This window comes from Coffea arabica, chromosome 4e (genome assembly GCF_036785885.1).
Source record: "Coffea arabica cultivar ET-39 chromosome 4e, Coffea Arabica ET-39 HiFi, whole genome shotgun sequence".
Taxonomy (NCBI): Eukaryota; Viridiplantae; Streptophyta; class Magnoliopsida; order Gentianales; family Rubiaceae; genus Coffea; species Coffea arabica.
This window is the reverse complement of record NC_092317.1, coordinates 31,131,073-31,152,508: the sequence shown is the minus strand read 5'-3', so window position 1 is coordinate 31,152,508 and position 21,436 is coordinate 31,131,073. Positions and strand designations below refer to the sequence as shown.

Genomic DNA, 21,436 nt, shown 5'->3' with positions numbered 1-21,436 from the left:
ATACCCGAGCCTGTTTTCATCTGTCATTTGGTCAGTGGGATGACTACCCGAGCCTGCCTTCAATTGGTCAATTGGTCAGTGGGATCCGTACCCGAGCCTACCTTCCTTTTGGTCAATGGGATGAATACCCGAGCCTGCCTTTAATTGGTCAATTGGTCAGTGTTGTGCAAGACTTTTGTAGAATTTCAGAAGGAGAGACAAACGATTTCTTCTAAAAACTGCCCCAGTGTAATGCGATTGAACTATCGGACCTGTAAGAAAAGAAATAAGGATAGATAACACCGCCACCATTCGATCAACCCCTTCTTCAAGAGATGTGTAAACATGAGTATTTTGGACTTCTTTGTTGACGTAGCGAGCACTCCAACCTTGCCCTGTGAACAATATCAAACTTCTATAATTTCTCGTACTTAACCCAACATATCATTGAGTATCCATTTATCTTCGATAACTTATAGGGATTGCCATTGATAAAAACAAGAGGAACTAATAGGACCATAAAACACATGAAAAAAATATTCTAATTGCATGTAATGATGAAAATTCTAATAATATAAACACAACTATCCCCTTTATTGAATGAAGAATCATTTCAAATAAATAAACTTATATACTCAAATTCAAAAAGCTTGTGTTTGATAAATCGATCATTTGAGTTCTCGAACTAAAGTGCCACTTTTGACCCTTTGGATATCAATCTTCGGAAGTTCAATGCTTGACGAATAGAACCACAATGTGAGGAGAAATTCCAACGAACTAGGTCACCAGCTCTTCGGATCCAAACCCACTTTTCCTTATGAAACCCTACCTCAGCGCCCTTTCGGGTTTTCACTAAGGTTGCCCCCGCCCATTGTTGTTTTTTCTCTCTTTCTTTTTCCTTTTTCTCTTTTCTTCTTCTTTCTTTTTCCTCTTTTTTTTTTCTTTTTTTTTTCTTTTCTTTTTTTTTCTTTCTTTTTCTCAAGGTGCCCTTGCGGGTTTACACCTAACAAACAAATCTTGTCTACCGCCCGCACTAATTCAGAAATGCGTTTTGAAAAACAATGGCATCAGTGTAACAATCCTTCCCTTGCAAGATAGGTGAAGGTGTTTTCTTGACATCATATGCCATTTGATTAGAAATTATCCTAAGAAGGCAATGTAGAGAACAGAAGTCAGGACTTTTGGTTTCTGTAATAGGGTCTGGTGGGGTGCTTAGAAAAGGTTGAGGCTTGAAGGCGAATTTACGAATGTTTAGATTTTCTGAGATCGCATTTTCAAATTAACTCTACTAATAATTGCCCCAGTTTATTCTCAATTGAGATTTTCCTTTAATTTTCTTCATTTTGTTCCTCTGTCACTTATACCCCTTTTTTCTTTTTTTTTTTCAACTCGAAATTTGCCCCAGTGTGGGGTTTGCGATTCTTAGGGGTTGCCAAGCGAAATAATTTGCTCTGAAGGCTCAAAAGGGATAACTAGGGGTAGAATGTTTGATTGAAAAGGAAGAAGGCCTGACTTTTCATTCCATTCTTTACATCAACCTTAAAAGGAAAATTCCATTTATCATATGAAAAATTTCTTACACATATCCGAATTGATTGGTTGAGGGAACACTTGCCCATCCATTTCTGCGAGAATGAGTGCTCCTCCGGGTAAAACTTTCTGGACAATAAAAGGGCCTTGCCAATTTGGTGCAAATTTCCCCTTAGCTTCCTCTTGTACTGGCAAAATGTGTTTCAACACCTTATCTCCTTCTGTGAATATCCGTGGTCGGACCTTCTTATTGTAAGCACGGGCTACCCTTTTTTGATAGCATTGACCATGACAAATGGCATTTAATCTTTTTTCATCAATTAAAGATAACTGCTCGTGACGTTGTCTAATCCAATCAGCCTCATCTAGCTTGGCCTCCATTAAAATGCGTAATGAAGGGATTTCGACCTCGGCTGGCAGCACTGCTTCCATCCCATACATGAGGTTGTAGGGAGTTGCCCCAGTAGACGTCCGTATAGCAGTTCTATATGCCATTAATGCATAAGGGAGCTTCTCGTGCCAATCACGATGTCTTTCAATCATCTTACGGATTACCTTCTTCAAGTTCTTATTCGCGGCCTCAACAGCTCCATTCATCTGTGGTCTATAAATAGAGGAATTCCTATGCCTGATTTTGAACTATTCACACAATCCATCTACCATATCATTGTTGAGATTTTTGGCATTGTCAGTGATTAATGTCTCTGGTATTCCAAAACGACAAATGATGTGCTTTCTTAGAAAGTCCGTCACCACCTTTTTAGTCACATGCTTATAAGATTCAGCTTCGACCCACTTGGTGAAGTATTCAATTGCCACCAGAATGAACCGATGCCCATTTGAAGCGGGAGGGTCAATTGCTCCGATTACATCCATACCCCACATCGAACATGGCCAGGGAGCAGTCATACTATGCAATTCTGTGGGGGGAGTGCGCATAACATCTCCATGCAATTGACACTTTACGCATTTCCTGACAAAAACTACACAATCATGCTCCATAGTAAACCAAAAATATCCGGTCCTCATGATCTTCTTTGCTAATAAATGGCCATTCATATGTGATCCGCACACTCCACTATGTACTTCTTTCATTAGGTATTCTGCTTCATCTTCATCAACACACCTTAGAAGGCCCAAATCTGACGTCCTCTTGTATACAACCTCTCCGTTTAGGAAAAATCTGGAAGACAATCTGCGCAAGAAGCCCTTAGCAGTTGTATCGGTCCCAGGGGGATAGGATCCTGTTTTGAGAAATTCCTTGATATCGTTGTACCAGGGGCGGCCATCGGAAGACCTTTCCACAACTAGGCAATGAGCAGGCTTTTCTTGTAGATGAATCTGGATAGGGTCAATTACCAACTCATCCGGATGTTGAATCATTGAAGATAAAGTGGCCAATGCATCGGCAAAGACATTTCTGACACGGGGAATATGCCGAAACTCCAAACTCCTAAATTTATTTGCTAACTCCAGTAAGCTGCAATGATAGGGCAAGATCTTTGAATCCCGAGTGATCCACTCCTTGAGAGTCTGATGTACAAGCAAATCTGAATCGCTGAACACTAGTAAATCCTTAATCTCCATTTCTAACGCCATTTTTAACCCAAAAATGCAAGCTTCATATTCAGCCATATTGTTGGTACAGAAAAATCGGAGTTTGGCCGAACCAGGGTAATGCTTTCCTTCAGGCGATACTAGAACAGCTCCAATACCAGCCCCGAAGGAATTTGATGCACCGTCAAAGAACAACCTCCACTCCGGGCATTGATCATTCATATCTTCTGCTATACCCACGAACAGGGCCTCCTCATCCGGAAAATAAGTGTGAAGCGGTTGATAATCATCTTTCAACGGATTTTCAACCAAATGATTGGCCACAGCCAGGCCCTTGATAGCCTTCTGCGTGGTAAAAATAATATCAAACTCCGAAAGAATCATCTGCCATTTTGCCATACGTCCTGTCGGCATAGGCTTTCCCAACAGATATTTCAAAGGGTCGAAGCGGGAAATGAGGTAAGTAGTATGACTGAGCAAGTAATGCCTCAACTTTTGTGCGGCCCAAGCTAAAGCGCAGCAACTCCTTTCCAGAAAAGAATAGTTGGCTTCATACGCAGTGAACTTCTTACTGAGGTAATAGATGGCTTGCTCCCTCTTCCCCGATTCGTCGTGTTGTCCCAATACACACCCCATAGCTTCGTCCAACACCGATAGATACATGATCAAAGGTCGTCCAGGTTTAGGTGGTACTAAAACTGGAGGGTGCAATAAATAGTCCTTGATCTTATCAAACGCCTGCTGGCATTCTCCACTCCAACGCAATGGCACATTTTTCTTCAATAATTTGAACAAAGACTCACACGTATGGGTCAACTGAGCGATGAACCTCCCGATAAAATTAATCTTCCCTAAAAAACTCTTTACGTCCTTTTGCGTTCTTGGTACTGGCATTTCACGAATGGCTTTAATCTTTGTCGGATCTATCTCAATACCCTTCTTACTGACAATGAATCCCAATAACTTTCCGGCAGGGGCCCCAAATGCACATTTTGCAGGGTTTAGCTTCAAATCATATCTTCTCAATCTTCCGAATAACTTTTCCAAATCAATCAGATGATCCTCCGCTCTCATGGATTTGATGATGATGTCGTCCACGTAAACCTCCATCTCCTTATGAATCATATCATGGAACAGGGTGGTCATGGTCCTTTGGTAAGTGGCTCCGGCATTTTTCAATCCAAATGGCATTACCCGGTAGCAAAATGTCCCCCATGGCGTGATAAAAGCAGTTTTCTCCCTATCTTCCTCTACCATTAAGATCTGGTGATACCCAGCGAAACAGTCAGCAAATGATTCAATCTCATGCCCTGCGGTATTGTCCAAAAGAATATGAATGTTCGGCAACGGAAAATCATCTTTCGGGCTGGCTTTATTAAGATCCCTGTAATCGACACAGACTCGCACTTCTCCACTTTTCTTTGGAACAGGTACAGGGTTTGAAAGCCAAATGGGATAATGAGACACCATAATGATTCTAGCATTGAGCTGCTTCTCGATTTGCTCCTTAATTTTGAGGCTCATGTCTGGCTTAAACTTGCGAGGTTTTTGTTTCACTGGTGGAAAATTCGGATCGGTTGGCAATCGATGGACCACTATATCTGTTGAAATTCCAGGCATATCATTATAGGACCAGGCAAACACATCTTGAAACATGGTCAAAAACTCAATCATTTCTTTTCTCTGTTTCTTATTCAAGTGAATGCTAATTTTTATCTCCTTAACCTCAATCTCAGTGCCAATATTAACAACTTCTGTTTCTTCTAAGTTCGGTTTGGATTTCTCCTCATACTGTTCAAAATCCTTTAATAAAAACTCAGATTCTTCCTCGTTATCACTCTCGTCTTGAATTTCGGATTCCAAAATTTCAAAGTCGTGAGGGATATCGAGATCACAATCATCAAATTCCAGAATAGTGATATCCAAAGGGTCAATGTGTTTTATTTTTGGCCATCGAAATTCCCTGCAGGAGGGAAGGAGATCACTGGTCCAGTTCTTCATTGCTTCAATAGGCACCTCTGGAAATCCTGGGTCCTCCAACGGCTCCCCTTCAGAAATAACCCCCACAAATAGCTCAGATAATCCAACCTCCACTTCCTCGATCGGGTCTACTTCAGATCTAATCACCTCTGATGGGTAAGGAAAAGTACAATATAATGGTGGGATATTCATGATAAGCTGCCTCCCTTCCTTCTCCGCCCTTTTGCGATCCGACATTTCTTTCTTATCTCTGGCGGTAGGTTGAAACCCTAATCCAAAGGTATGCTTCTTTCCTTGAAGTTCTATTGGCTCCAAAACCCCTTGTATGTTGCGCCCAAGACCCTTGCCTATTTCATAACCTCCTCGAATTAGCTCCTTGGCCATCATAACACTGGCTTCAGGTAAATTCACTTCCACTGCCGCCTTGTCCTTGGATGCCTTACCCACCGAAACAATGTCAGCTACATGGTGAGGGGAAACCAGAGTTTTTCTATCGCCATCATCTTCCGATGTAGGATTGATGATCATAGTGCAATCTTCCTCAGCAAATATCGTAATCAACTGGCCATTCACCACAAATCTCAACATTTGATGGAGTGAAGAAGGTATAGCGCCTGAAGTATGAATCCAAGGCCGTCCGAGAAGAACATTATAAACACTTGAGAAGTCCATGACTTGGCACATAACTTGAAACTGGGCAAGTCCGATTTTCAGCACCAAATCCACTTCCCCCATTGATTCCCTTTTCGCGCCATCAAATCCTCTCACCACAATGGCAGATGGCCGAAGTTTAGCTTCCTGAAATCCCAACTTAACCAAAGTGTTCCAAGGACAAATATTAAGAGCAGACCCATTGTCTATCAAGACCCTTGGCAATAACTTCCCATTACAACGGACTGAGATATATAATGCTTTATTGTGCCCAATCCCATCCGAAGTCAAATCTTCATCAGAAAAAGAAATTTGATTTGAAGCCAAAACATGTTCTACTACATGAGTGAATTTATCCACAGAAATATTCTTAGGCACTTGAGCCTCAGTTAGGACCTTGAGTAAAGCTTCTCGATGAAGTTCCGAGGTTAGAAGCAAATTCAATATAGAAATTTGAGCGGGCAACTTATCCAATTGCTCGACCACCTTATACTCACTTTTCTTCAGCATCTTAAGGAAATTGAAGGCCTCTTCATCAGTCACAATTGGTCTTGTCGGAACAGCATTTTCTTTCGCTTTTGAGGGCTCATCAACTGCGGGTTCCCCTATGATTCTTCCAGATCTAGTAATGGCGTCCACTTCCTTTCTGGGCACCTTTTGTCCTCCAATTAATAGCGTGGGCTCGCTATAATTCCACGGGACCTCTTGTAGATTAATAATAGGAGGTTGCTCAGGCAATTCAAGTACCACAAGCTCCGAAGGCTCACATTCGAAAGGCACCATTTCCAGAATAAACGGACCCGTATTTTTCTTGATTTCAGGAGCTTCTTCCTCCAATATGAACGGTTCTTCAATGACCCTTACTGTCCCAGCTTCATCTATAATAAATTGTGTAGGTTCCTCAATCCCTTCATTACTAGTAATAACTCCTACGGTGTCCTTGTGTGTAGGAAGAGGATTTTTGCTAACATTTGGACCTTGTTCGTCCCTCCTCCTCAGGACTATGTCTCCGGATTCGATCATGTCTTGAATTTTATGTATAAGCGCCCAACAATTAGCAGTTGAATGTCCAGGAGCTCCTGAATGGTAGGCACAAAATGATTGGGGATCATAACCAATAGGAAATCCTTTGGAATAGGTTTTAGGAGGTATAGTGCCAATTTTCCCAGCAGCTTTCAATTGCTCATACAATTGGTCAACGGGCCGACCTAGATTGGTGAAGGTTCGGTATGGGGTTGGATTTTGGGTATCACTGGCTTGTTGATAGTGGTAATTTGGGTTGTAGAGTGGAATAGGTCTTGGGTTGAAAGGAGGGCGCGGTCTAATTTGGAAGTTTGGTGGGGAAATGTGAAATGGCGTTGGCGGTGTGTTTGGGTAATTTGGTCGAGGACGGGGGTGGTTGATTGTGGTATTGTAAACAGGTCGGGGACGCGGTTGGTATAAGTAATGGGGTGAGTAGGCGGAATTTTGTTGGTATCTAGGCCGGGAAGAAGAACCTTGGTTCCAAACAAAGGAAGCTTCCTCGTCTTTCTTCTTAAACTGAGACTTTTTACTGCTGCTGTTTTGGTTTCGCATAGCTTCCAACTGCGACTTCAAAGCTGAAACATTAACAATCTTGCCTGCTCTCATAAACTCATCATACTCTTCCAACTTATTGACAATCTCTGCAAAGGAACAACCAGTCATACGGAAAATCTCTTCAAAGTAGGGCGGTCATGCGCTTTGATGAACGTGCGAACAATTTCATTTTCGGTCATGGGAGGCTCCACCTTGGCAGCCAACTTCCTCCATCTTTTCGCATACGTCTTATGGTCCTCCGATGGTTTCCTCTTAGTTCCCTCCAACGTGGTCCTCGTCGGAGCGAGCTCGCAATTATATTCATACTGCCTCACAAAAGCAGTCGATAAATCCATCCAAGATCTCATATCCTCAGGCTTCAAATTGGCGTACCAATCTAAGGCGTCGCCTTCCAGACTCTCGGGAAATAAGCGCACAGGCAGATTCTCATCGTCTATTGGTCTTCCCAGCTTGTTTGCAAACATCCGAAGGTGGGTCTTGGGATTGGCAGTTCCGTCATACTTGGTAAACTTAGGTGCTTTGAAACCCACCGGCAATTGCATATCCAGAAACAGGCACAACTCGTTGTAGTCTAGACCTCCTTGCTTGCTCAAACCTTGGCTTTTCCTTATAAATTCCTCAAACTTATCCAATCTCTTTAGTAAATTCTGGTCCACGGGCACAGATGACCCCCCAACTTCAGCTTTCCCTTGAACGGCGGTATCTAGGGTGAATGGTTCAGCGGTGGAGTAATAATGTGGTCCTTGTGGTTCGAAAGGCATGCTCATAGTAATGGGCGGATAATTCTGGGAAATTTGGGCATGAGAAGCGTTAGTTTGGATGTTAGGTGCATAAGTAGGTGGTGGGCCATGAGTGGGATAGGTAAAGGCTTCTTCAGGTGGATTCATAACTTGTGAAGTAACAGAGGTTTGAGTATAAGGTAAGAGTATGGGTTCAGATTGGCCAGGGGGTAAGGGTTCATGTTGTTGCTCACCGCTAGCACCACCAGTGACCAATTGGTCGATCACGCGCCGTTGGGCCATCATTTCAACGCTTAGCTCATTAAATCGGTTTAGAACTTCGCTCAGCTGAGCTCCCAGATTCGCCAAGTCAGTTGCCGATGTTGTTGCGGGCCTATTAGATGATTCTGGATGGGTACTCGTGTTTACACTATCTCTTGAAGCTCGGCTACGCGATCGGGTGATAATGGGGCTTTTTCGGGTAGCTATATTTGCAATTACTACCTGAGAATACGAAATGGCTTGCTTTTAGATTTTAGCCCTGGCTTGGCTTTCCCAGCAAAATAAAATAAAGAAAAAGAAAAAGACAAGAGTTAGTAAATATCCGGAAAAATTCGGATGCATGTCCTATTGGGGGGCCCTTTTTGCGCCAAGGGTAGGCCTAGTATGATGCAACACCTTCAAAATGGGACCCGTAACACAAACCTGTTTTTGACAACAATCCTAAATGAGTGCAAAAGAAAAATCACTTTCATTGATAAACTTGCCAATATTTACATCATGTCATGAAGACGATTCCGTACAAGATTGCCAAAACTTCTGAGCCTATCTAATACAGAGTCCCTGGTTTCTCTAGCATATGGAATTCTAACATGTTCAGCTTGGTCATACAATTCTCCGCATTTCCTTTTCAACTCTTGATGCTTTTCTCGTTCATTTTCATACAATTGCTTGTTTTGCTCCGCTATCCCTTTGTATGTTTCGACAGACTTACTTAACTGCAGAATTTCCTTATCCTTTGCTTCGATAATGGCTTTCAACTTTTTCACCTCCTCGGCTGGCTCATCTTGTTTTCCTTGTGCAGCGGATCTTCTTACCCAGTCTTCGTACTGTGGAGTTGTCAAACCCTTTTGCCTGAGTTCCGGGACGTATTTGAAATACTCGTCATCAGATAGCATCACCCATGCCTCAATAATCTGGTCTTTCATAGGGAGCTCGCTTGGGCACATTCCTCTATTGAAAATGATGGTAAGTTTACCCACATCAACCATAGGCGGCACTCCTTGGGTACGTCCTAACTGTCTGAGGAACCTCTTCGGGGTGTATGCGGTAATTCCTTAGGTACCCAGTAGGAGAACAGAATCTGACACTTTAGTGCGGAGTATTGGCCTAAAGCAAATCGTCCAGTCTAACACCCACCTAATGTCTTGATCCGGCAGCATCTCTAAGTATTCGATACATTCAACTGCATTGTTCGACAGACCCTCTCCATTGACTCGCTTATGATGCGTGATTACCCAGTTGTACCCAACTACTGGCAAACTTTCCGAAACGGATGCTCGTCTCTGAAAATGTTCTAGGGCCCAGATATGCAAAACTATATTAGCCCCGTAAAAGAACTTTTTCCCTTTCTGGCAGTTGGTACAAGCTAGAAAAATGTCCGCAAGGATAGTCGGGAAGCATTGTTTACCTCGGATTCCTGAAAAGAGGTCTTGTATAACCTTTGCTACCTTGAAAGCTATTTTCTGATCTCTTCTTGGGAAGAAATAAGCTCCAGCCATAACTATTCCATACACCACTGGCCTTTTGCGTTCCCAAACATCCTTGGATGTGAATGAAAAATCCTCCCTATATCTCTCGAACCCGTTTCGTAGCGCAAAATGCTCAAACAAAATGTTCACGGCGACGCCCTGATCTGACCCTCGCAATACCGACTCTTTCAATCCTATGATCTTGCAAAATTCTATCTTGTCTGAAATGGACGGGAAAATCAAGGCGGTTCCATGCAAAGGTAAATTGAAGAGGCCAGCTATTTCCTCAAGTGTCACTGTCATGTGCTTATTGCCTACCCTAAAGGCCAAACATTCTGGATCCCTTAGATGTACTAATGCCTCTACTAGATAGCCATTGGACTTGATCTCCTTAAGGTCTCCAATCGGTCCTAAATGTTGAGCTATTTGATGTAATTCACTGGGTAGCATAAGGGCAGGCCATCTTTGAATCTCGACCGATGGTATCAACAACTGGTAGATTCGACGGGGGCAATCCATCTAAAAATGGAAAAGACGGGTTTGTCAATTACCTTACCTACGAGTCCCAATATCCGGTTGGCAAGAATTTAAACGTGCAATCCCTTGAAGGGTTATGTACCCACGGGAAAAATCAAGGTGAGTTTAATCCTAACAGCGGGATTCCCTAAGTGGCATTCCCTCTATGGCTCATGCATGATGCCAATTTATCAAAGCGAATAAATATGCAGTATACAAAATGTAACCTAAAGGGACCCCTTTTGTCGCCGGGGTGAGCCTAGAATGAAATGTATTTATGGTGCTAATGGGAAGTATTGAATTTAAACGTGTCACATCAAATAGGGTAGGCTCCAAGAGAGTACCATGCCAGGACTCTTATTTCCTTAGGCTTATGAGTGCAATGAAGACAAAAAACCAATAAAAGTTAGTTCAATCAGATAAATACACATAACACATTGTAGCAAATCAATACAAAGAGATAAAGCAATAAAAGGAACAGAGGGGTTGAACCCCTCCCCTCGTGAATAGTGCCCCTAACAGGGTAAGGCAGACTCTATCCTAGGTAAAACTATCATGGATGCATGAGGCTGGGGCTCACTAATGCATCTAGACTTGATAGGTTTTAGGTCCCCGAGCCTTCAAACTTGGAAACCAAGGGTCATCAATCCCAAGGTTCTTTGTCAGTGGCTCGAGCGATTCCCCAGACATTGCTACGCACACATCGTGTCACGGCTACATGTCATGAGTGAATCTATCGAAAATCCTCAACCTTCAATTAAAAGCTAAAGGCTATGAACCCAAAGTTTAAAATGGAAGATTGAGTGACCCCTCGGATCAAGCTACGCACACATCGTGTCGTGATCACAAGTCCAAGTGAGTCGCCTAAAATCCTAATAGGGAGGAGTGGCGTGACAAGCCACTAAAAGAAAAATAAATGAGGGGTGAAAAATTAAAGCGTATGCACGTATGCTAGTGCTCGTTTGGAGGGGAGGGATCAAGAACCAACGCGAGGCTCTAGGAAAATATCCCCCCACCCAAATGCAATGGAAGGTGCGAGATCACATCACATAAATAAACCATCCATCCACCACATCAATCGTACGCAAATGGGTAAGGGAGTGAGTTGATACGCACGAAATGTAAAAAATCCTAAAAAGGAAAAATGCAATCCTAAACATCCAAATGTAATATATAAGAAGGTTAAAAGAAGAAAATAATCGACTAAATCAAATGCTCGGACTTTCTAAGTCTCCAGTGGAGTCGCCAACTATCGCGCCCCATTTTTTATAAGAAAAATAAATGGTTTTAAAAAAGTGAATTTTTGATTTGAAAAATGAATTTTTGATTTAAACAGAAAAATGGGCCTAAATGGGACTTGTAATGCGACGATTTGACCCAAAATAATAATTTAAAAAGGGTTTTTTAAAAACAAAATCGGAGTCGCCACTTGGTATAGAGTTAAGGCGTTGACACCTAAAAATGAATTTTTCAAAGGAAAGAGTAGAAAAACCCCATTTAAGCGACTCCTAGTCTACGTAAATCAAAGAAAAAGGTTCGGGAGTCACATTTGAAGAAAGGGAAGGCAAGGATAAAAATCCGAGGCACCCTTTCGACCTAGCCAAGGCTAGTTGCGTGATTTAGTCAAAGATTTTCTTGTTTTAACCTAAAGATTTATCACATTTGGACGCACTATATGAATGCAAACCCTAGACCTAGGGGGGCATCGGGGGTCAAAATTTCTCTTCAAAGTTTGAATGATGCCAATCACATTAATTGTGATGCCCAATAATGACCCTTTGGAGAAGTCACGAATAATTCAAAAAATATGAGACTCTAAGAAAAGAAATAAAATAAAATAATTATACAAATATACATGTCTTAAAGGAATGCATCATGTCGGGTATGGGAGACTAATGTTCGTGACTCAATTTTCCCTTTAATAGAGGGAATACGAGCGTGCTAAGGCTAGAAAGCCAAACTCGTCCATATCCTATATTCAAGGGGTTATTCCCTAATCTAATCAAGCAAATGAACTAATCTACCCCCCTAATTTCCTAAATGAGATGCAAATCTAAATGTTATATACATAGGGGTAAGGGATATTTTATTAGGGGAAATATTATGTGAAAATGATAAAGATCCTAAAAATGGAAGAATATGCATGAAGTGTAATGTAATCATACAAACATGATCTAGCGAGGGAGGTCCCTAAGGGTCTAGTATTGGACTAGCCCATGTCTATGAATCCTCACTAGCATTGGACTAGTGGGAAATCGGAACAAAGAGCCACAACTAGCGTTGGACTAGTGTGGTGACGGGAAAGGAATCACAACTAGCGTTGGACTAGTGCGATAACGTCATTAATTGATTATAACCTCATTAAAGCATAATAAAGCGAGTAAACACATAATGTCACATAAACACATAACACATAATCATGATATCTAGATGCAAAACCCTAAGAAAGCGATAACACATAGCACGTAAGCATGCAAGTCACACAAGCGAAAAGAAAGCGAATAAAACCCTAGCTATTACATTTGAGGGGGGGCCCTACTACAATCTAATGGGGGAAAAAAATAAGATTAAATAAAATAATCCTAACTATTACAACTTGGCATTTAAATGCCTTTCAAATAATCAAAATGAACTAAAATAAATATACGAAATTAAGACGACTAAAGCGAATAAATAAATAAAATGAAAACATTCAAAAGGCTTGCAATTAAACACATAAATCACATAAGTACACATAGGGTCAAATAAAGTAAAAATGAGGAATAGAGTGTACCTCCCTTGAGTTGGTGTCCTAATGAAATGAATTTACTTATTTACCCTCCAAAATAAAGAAAAGGGTCAAGGCATCACTTTAATTAAGAACTAATTACATGAAACAAAAAAATTAAATACAAAAGTGAAAATTAAACACAAAGTAAAAATTAAATATGGAACAAACCATTCATGTGTAAGCAAACACGGTCCCAAATAAAGAGTTTCAAGAGTCTAAAATGGAATACTAAATTTAATGGTTTAAGGTGGAATCCATCACAATCAAATGCTAAAATCACAAAAGAAGAATGGAAAGTTATTTATTACGATTAAATGACAAATTTAGCTAAGAAAATTTAAATCAAATGGAAACCAAGACTATAAATTCTTCCAAATTATTAAGCTTTCATTATTTTATCCTAAAAAAAATCCATTGAAATCTGTCCACAATTCACATGAAAATATATCAAGGCAAACTATCATGTAAAAAGGGATCCAATTGATTAATCTTTTCAATCTTATGGGCAATAGAAGCATTAAACACAAATCAAGGGGTCAAAGTGCGATTTTCGAAGCATCTTTCCATGCAAACTTCATGCAACCACCGAAAACACTCTCTGCAACAAACCATTACTAATGAAAGCTTTCTGCAATCAAACAAACTTTCGGCAGGCAATTTCGCACAGCACTTTTGGACTAATCCCAACCAAACATGGCTAACATTTCTTAGAAATGCAATTCATGGAAGCATTTCATGCAAGCAACAACGGCGAAACCAGCTTCTGCAACCGAGAGTGCAGCTTGTTGTAGACTCATTTTCAAACTCAGATTTCGAACCAAACACACAGCTTTGCTCGAAAATTTTTCAACCGAAAATCATAATTTGAAACTAAGCAACAAGACACATAACTTCAACATCCAAACAAGCAAGAAACATAGAAGATACTGACGCAAAATTCTGGAAGAACATTCATGTAAATGGTTTGGCAACCCGAAATTTATTTTCCAACAAGTATGTGATCCTGATTCAAGTGGTTTGGACTCCAAACATGCAAACTCAACACCAATCAATCACTGCCCCTTTCCACACCAAATTAACCATCAAATTAGGATGGCCAAGGCTTGGTGAGTGGTCATGGAGAAGAAAACAACAAAACAGATGCATCAGCCTCTGCTCTGCTGCGCATTTTGCCGCTTCATACTAGCATGGATGAAATGCCGAGAACAAATGTGCAAAAACTTCATTATTCATCAATCAAACTCACACATCTGCAAACACAAATCCTAACATAGCTTAAACATGGATGCCTGCCCCTAACTATCCCAAACGAGATGATCCAGGCCCAAGAAAATAAGAATAACAACAATGCAGCAAAGAAACTTAGCAGAAACGTACGTTCATGCCGTTTTTCACTCAACCCAGATGTCTCATGCCATCTCAAGCTAGAATCAGTAAACTCATCAACTGAGATACATTAGAAGCCGTAACCCATTCTAGTGAACATCCTTAGCCGTTGAAAAATCACACAAAGGACAATAACATGGCAGTCGCAAAGGCAAGGAAAATGAAATGAGCTTCTGATGGAACCAACAGTGATATCATCAGGAGCCAGAAACAACAAAAGTTCCCTACCACATAATCAAAGAAAACAGACCAAACCCATACACTAAGCCATTACAAGATGCAAAAGACCGCACAACAGAAGTGAAAGAACCAACAAAAAGACGGCAACAAACAAGGAAATCAGCACATCTGAACCAGCGCAAGCAAGACTGCATTTTTCTAACGAAAATATGAACTGAACCCTTCCAAAATGCAGAAACATCACCATGAAAGTTAGCCTTCCTAAACCTATTGCCCAAATGCCAGATTAAGCACCCACAACAGAAAGTGAATTCTGAGTTGAGAGGGAGTGACTTGCAGATTCAAATTCATTCACAAATCTTGAGTTCGTTATTAACCAGGAGAAAAACAGTAAAACTCTACCCAATAGGTCATAAAAAAAAATCAGATGCAGTGATATGGAGCCGGAATCTGAATCAATCAAGGATCGAAAACGGAAGGAAGGAAGACAAATCATGAGCACAGAATCAAGGATCGAAACTTTTGGTTGCGGAGGAGGAGTATGTGCAGGCAGAGGAGGATAAGAGAACGAAGTTACCTTGAGGGATGATCGAGCTCTGCAGTGGACCAACGAGACCTGCCGCAACCTGGATGAAGGAAACCGTAAGTGAAGGTATGGAGATCCGGCAACCCCGCGTTCCTTTGCTCCTTTTCCAGTTTTCTTTTCTCCGCTGCAAGGCTTTCTTGCTCTCACTGTTTTCCTCTCACCCTCACAAACTCTCCTCCCTTCTGATTTTTCTCCCTCGTTCTTATCTTACCCTTACTTCTTTCTAAAACTCTCGGCTTTTCCTTTCTATCTAACTCCGCCCTCTTTTCTCTCGCTTCGTCAGCCGTCCTCCGTTTCACTCTTTTCCCTCGTTTCTCTCTAGCCGTCCCTTTTGCTCTCTTTTCAACCTCAAACCCTAGCCGTCACTCCTCCTATTTCCAAAACCCAGCCGCTGTACCTTTTTTCCTTCTTTTTTACCCCCCAGCTTCATGGCTTTATATAGGCATCAGCCATCCCTCAAACCTAGCATCTACGGTGCCCTTTTTTCTGCATTATTCTGTGATTCTCCGGGAGCTTTTAGATGGCTTTTGTTTTCTCATAATTTTTGAGTTGTCGGATGAAGGGCCTGATTGCCTTGTACTATGCCAATCTGATGGAGCAAAATATCGGGCAAAAATGACCGGAAAACCCATTGGAAAAGAGCTGCATTTTTGTTTCTTGCATTCTGTTGGCAGGCTGCTGGTTCCGCGTTTTTTCAAAGCCTATCATTAATTCCTTTACTGGATTTTTCCTTTCTCTCCAATGAGTTAATAATAGTGAAAATAATGATTTTAACGGGAACAAGATAAAAATAAAATTTAAACAAAGTCAACTACAAAGGAATCAGAATGCCGGAATTTTGTGTTTGATTGATGATGAGTATTTTCAATGAATTAATAAAGGAAAATGATTTTTCTTGATCACAAATCGAAACAACGCAAAGGCAGCGAAAGCCAAAAATGCTAAAAATAATTTTTTTTCCTTTTTCCTTTTTTTTTTTTTGCAATTTCTTTTTATTTTCACTAATTCCAACAAAATTTCATAAATTGAATCTAAAGAATTAAAGTATATTTTTGTGAGTAATTTTTCCTCTTTTCTGATGAATTTTGCGCTAAAGTGTCTTAAAAAAATGAAAATAAAAAGAGACAAAAATAAATAATGATAACTAACATGAAAAAAAAATAGCAAATAAAAAATAAACTAAAAATTTGGTGTCTACAACTCTCAAATGTAAGAGAAACAAAACAATGTTTATTATCATAAAATGGTACCCTTAGCTTGTACACAAGGTGCCTTTTTATAGGCTAAAAACCTAGGGACCTAATCCATCTTGGTCAAGGATTGGCGGCCCATCTACTTAATCTAGAAAAGGAAATTCGGGCCACAATTTGGCATGAGTGGGCTGACTTTGCACAACCAAATGGACTACTAATTAAGCTAGCAATTCAACTAATGGCTCGATAAGCCCAACTAACAAACAACTAATAACAAACGACTAAAGGACTAACGATTCGGCCAACTCTATTAAGCTTCATTGACTTGGATCAATGTGTAGACAACTTCAAGCCTTCAATGTCTCTATGAAAGCCTTGAGTCAAGGCCGCCATCCATCTCGCCATCCGTGCACACATCAGTCCCCTCCTCTTGAGAAAGATTTGCCCACAAATCTGGATGGAGATGAATGATACTAACAAGAGTTAGTAGTATGACACCTCAAATCGACAGTGCGCTTGGAGGTCAGCCACGTTGGGGACAAATGAAAGGTCACGAGCCAAGTTAAATGCCGTTTGGTCAGTTTCATGAGGCTCTCAAACAAGGACATGCGCCAAGATAGGAAAGAGCTTGTGTAAGGCTCGTGGAAATTCCAGGTAGCAATCCAAAGCTCTCTAATCAGCCTTCGGCCATGGATTGTCATATTGTCACCTGACATGAGTAGCAGCAATGAAGTGAAACACACTCCATACGACTCGTACGAATTTGCCCAAGTTGGAGTTGGTAAAGTAAGCTCGTGGTGACCAGCTTTTGGACATGTGAAGAAGCACGAATATGCACCACTTTTAGCAGGAATAAGCAGGAAATCGGGTTGTAAGTCTTTAATCATAGTTGGGAAATTTTGGATAGCGTTACAACCTACAAAAACAAAATAATCTTCAACTTGAAACAATTCAGAAATCGGGTAAAGAACTAATGGGACATTATTAGCTAGATGGTAAGAAGGTGTAGAACAAGATTTAAATGAGAAAACTCCCTTTGACACTTCAATATTCCTTCCACTATTTGATTCAACTTGAGATTCCAGTGCTAGTCCTTTACACTTCTCATCAACACCTACATAAGAGCAACAAGAGTTAGTGCTAGTAACATGCTCAAAATAAGGCAAAGGTGATGAATGAACCATAGGTAGAGAACAAGTAGTAGAATCTGGAACTTCCCTTTTAAGATGAGCTCAAATGAATCCTCCAATGGCACGGACAGGTTTGAATGGACATTGTTCCATGAATTGATACCAAAGAGATTTAGTTCCTAGAAGACAAACTGATACGTTCCTCGATCAACACGTTTCGAGACACGTAGCACGTTTGCCCAAGGATCTAGCGAGGATGTCCAACGCTTGGAATTGCGGGGTCTAGAACCAAACGGACGACACGATATGATTCAAGACGGTAGACGACACTCCGATGAAGGTGAATACTCCAGGGGAATAGGTCGGTAGAACAATCTAGGACAGAACGCAAGACTGCTCAAAACCCTTGCCAAAGCAAGTAAAGGAATTGTAACTCTCGAATGTAAGAGAAAACAATGCTGAATTTTTATGATAAAACGACTACCTTAAAACCTTACAAAGCAAGCCTATTTATAGGCTAAAGTGACTAAAAACCCTAAGGAAATAATGACAAAGAGTTCGGCCATCTTGGTGTCCAAGATGGGCTGGCCCAATGAGCTATGAAGACACATTAATCCAATCTAACAAGTACTCAGGTTAAGGCCCTATAGGGCCGATCCTCTTGCAGGCTCACTTGGGTCTCCGTGGGCTTGGATCATGGTGTAAATGGCTTGATTGTCTCTCTCTAAGCCCTCAATATCTTTGTGCACTCCATGTTGGTCTTGGACTACTCGAACCAGGGCTTGGAGTGATTCTTTGAAGAGCTTGGCCCGTGCACGTGTGACTGGGCCCAATGGAACTCGAACTGGGTCGTTACGTGGGCCGAGACCCGTGCACACATCAGTCCCCTCCTCTTGAGAAGGATTTGCCCTCAAATCTGGATCCTCCTCGTCAAGAAATGGACTTAGGTCCGCAACGTTAAAGGTCGTACTAACATTGTATTCCCCAGGTAGCTCCAACTTGTATGCGTTGTCATTGACTTTTTGGAGTACCCGGAATGGTCCATCACCTCTGGGGGATAATTTGTTTTGACGTTGCTTGGGGAATCGCTCTTTTCTCAAGTGTAGCCACACCCAGTCTCCAGGCTCAAAAATCATCTTGCGGCGGTGCTTGTTGGCTTGCTGGATGTATTGCTGCGTGCGCTTCTCGATGTTTGCTCGCACAGCTTCATGTAACCTGCTCACAAAATCAGCTTTCTTGTTCCCATCTAAGCTTATGTGCTCAGAGGAAGGTAAAGGCACCAGATCAAGGGGGGTAAGGGGGTTGAAGCCATAAACAATCTCAAAGGGGGAATATTGTGTTGCACTATGCACGGTTCGATTGTAGGCAAATTCAACATGAGGTAAACACTCCTCCCAAGACTTAAGGTTCTTTTTAATCAAAGCCCGAAGTAAAGTGCCAAGTGTGCGATTGACAACTTCAGTTTGTCCATCGCTTTGAGGATGACTAGTGGTGGAGAATAATAACCTAGTGCCAAGTTTGGACCACAAAGTCTTCCAAAAGTAACTCAGGAACTTCACATCTCTGTCACTAACAATAGTCCGAGGCATACCATGCAGACGGACAATCTCTTTGAAGAATAAAGTAGCAATATGAGATGCATCGTCAGTTTTGTGACAAGGAATAAAATGTGCCATTTTAGAAAATCTATCAACTACCACAAATATGGAGTCATTACCCCTTGGTGATCTAGGCAAACCTAGCACAAAGTCCATAGACAAGTCAACCCAAGGATGGTGCGGGATAGGTAATGGGGTATACAAGCCATATGGATGTGTCTTAGACTTTGCCTTGTGACAGGTAGCGCATCTACCAACCATGCGTTCAACATCTCTACGCATATGAGGCCAGTAAAAGTGCTCTTGCAACATGGCCAGAGTCTTGGTGATGCCAAAGTGGCCCATGAGACCACCACTATGTGCCTCTCGAATCAAAAGATCACGAATGGAAGAGTTAGGTACACATAGTTTATCTACATGGAATAGAAATCCATCATGCAAGAAGTATTTTCCATGAGGGGCCTTAACACAAGCAACATAGGTATCACCAAAGTCATGATCATTTGTGTAGAGTTCCTTAACCATTTCGAACCCTAGTAACTTGGCATCCAGAAGAGCAAGCAACAAATGTCTATGTGATAATGCATCAGCCACTACATTCGTTTTGCCAGTCTTATACTTAATGACATAGGAAAAGGTGTCAATGAAGCTTACCCATTTGGCATGTCGCTTGCTTAACTTGGGTTGTCCCTTGAGATACTTCAATGACTCGTGATCAGTGTGGATCACGAACTCTCTAGGGCGAAGATAGTGTTGCCAAGTCTCCAAGGCCCTCACTAAAGCGTACAACTCCTTGTCGTATGTGGGGTAGTTTAATGCAGCTCCTCCCAGTTTCTCACTAAAGAAGGCACAAGGTCTCTTGTCTTGCATGAGGACTGCTCCAATACCTACACCAGAAGCATCACATTCAATTTCAAAAGTCGTGTGAAAATTTGGTAATGCTAACACAGGTGCATGTGTGAGTGTGTCCTTGAGGGCGTGAAATGCTCGTTCTTGTGAGTCGCCCCAGTGGAACTTGTTATCCTTCTTTGTAACGGCGGTCAATGGGGCGGCAATGGTGCTAAAATCTTTGACAAAGCGCCGGTAAAAGCCCGCCAATCCAAGAAAGCTGCGCACGTCAGGGACGGATGTGGGAGTTGGCCATTGCTCGATGGCCTCAATCTTGGATTTGTCCACCTTGATACCCTGCGAACTTACCACATAGCCTAAAACACACAAGCTCGTTAGTACAAAAGGTGCACTTCTTGAGGTTGGCGTACAGATGCGCCTGTCGAAGTGTCTCAAGAACTAATCTCACGTGCTCTAAGTGCTCATGCTCACTATGGCTATATATCAAGATGTCATCAAAGTAAACAATGACAAACTTGCCAATAAAATGTCTCAGCACATGGTTCATTAGTCGCATGAAGGTGCTAGGGGCATTAGTTAAGCCAAAAGGCATCACTAGCCACTCATAGAGACCATGTTTGGTTTTGAAGGCTGTTTTCCACTCGTCGCCCTCCTTCATCCGAATTTGATGATAGCCACTCCTCAAGTCAATTTTGGTGAAAATTATGGCACCATCGAGTTCATCAAGCATATCATCAAGTCTAGGAATGGGATGATGATATTTGACAGTGATAGCGTTCACAGCCCGACAGTCAGTGCACATACGCCAAGTACCGTCCTTTTTGGGAACAAGTATCACAGGCACAGCGCAAGGACTTAGACTTTCCTTTACCCAACCCTTACCTAAGAGGCCATCAACTTGCCTTTGAAGCTCCTTGGTCTCCTCAGGGCCCATGCGGTAAGCAGGTTTGTTGGGCAATGGTGCTCCAGGAATGAGGTCGATCTGGTGTTCAATTCCCCGAATGGGTGGTAAGCCATCAGGGACCTCGTCAGGGAAAACATCCTCAAATTCCTGCAAAAGAGCAACTATGCTCGCAGGCAACGCCTTGTCGAGCTCAGCAACATCCAAGAGCACATGCTTGCAAATCATGAGAAGTATAGGCTGATTAGAGTTCACCACTTTTCTAACATCCTTAGCCTTAATAATCATGTTGTGCTTCCTAGTGGTAGGTGTGGTAGTTGGTTTGTCATGCATACCCCTAGGTGTGCTCCCTTGACCCTTGGTTGATGGCTCACTTGTAGAAGTGGGGCCTTGACCAGGGTCGTCCGCCTTTAGTTTCCTCTTTTGACGGTCCTGTTCACACTCCCTTTGCAATAGTAGTTGATCCTCATAAACTTGTGCAGGTGTAAGAGGTGTAAGGACCTTACGTTTGCCATCGTGCAAAAGTGTGTACTTATTTGCTCTTCCATCGAATGTGACGTGTTTGTCAAATTGCCAGGGCCT

The 21,436-nt window shown here is 41.8% G+C and overlaps 1 pseudogene; it reads right to left on the bottom strand.

Moving 5' to 3' along the window:
- Positions 1-1,539: 1,539 nt before the first annotated feature.
- LOC140005571 (uncharacterized) lies at positions 1,540-7,383 on the bottom strand (annotated as a pseudogene).
- Between the last annotated feature and the right edge of the window lie 14,053 nt (positions 7,384-21,436).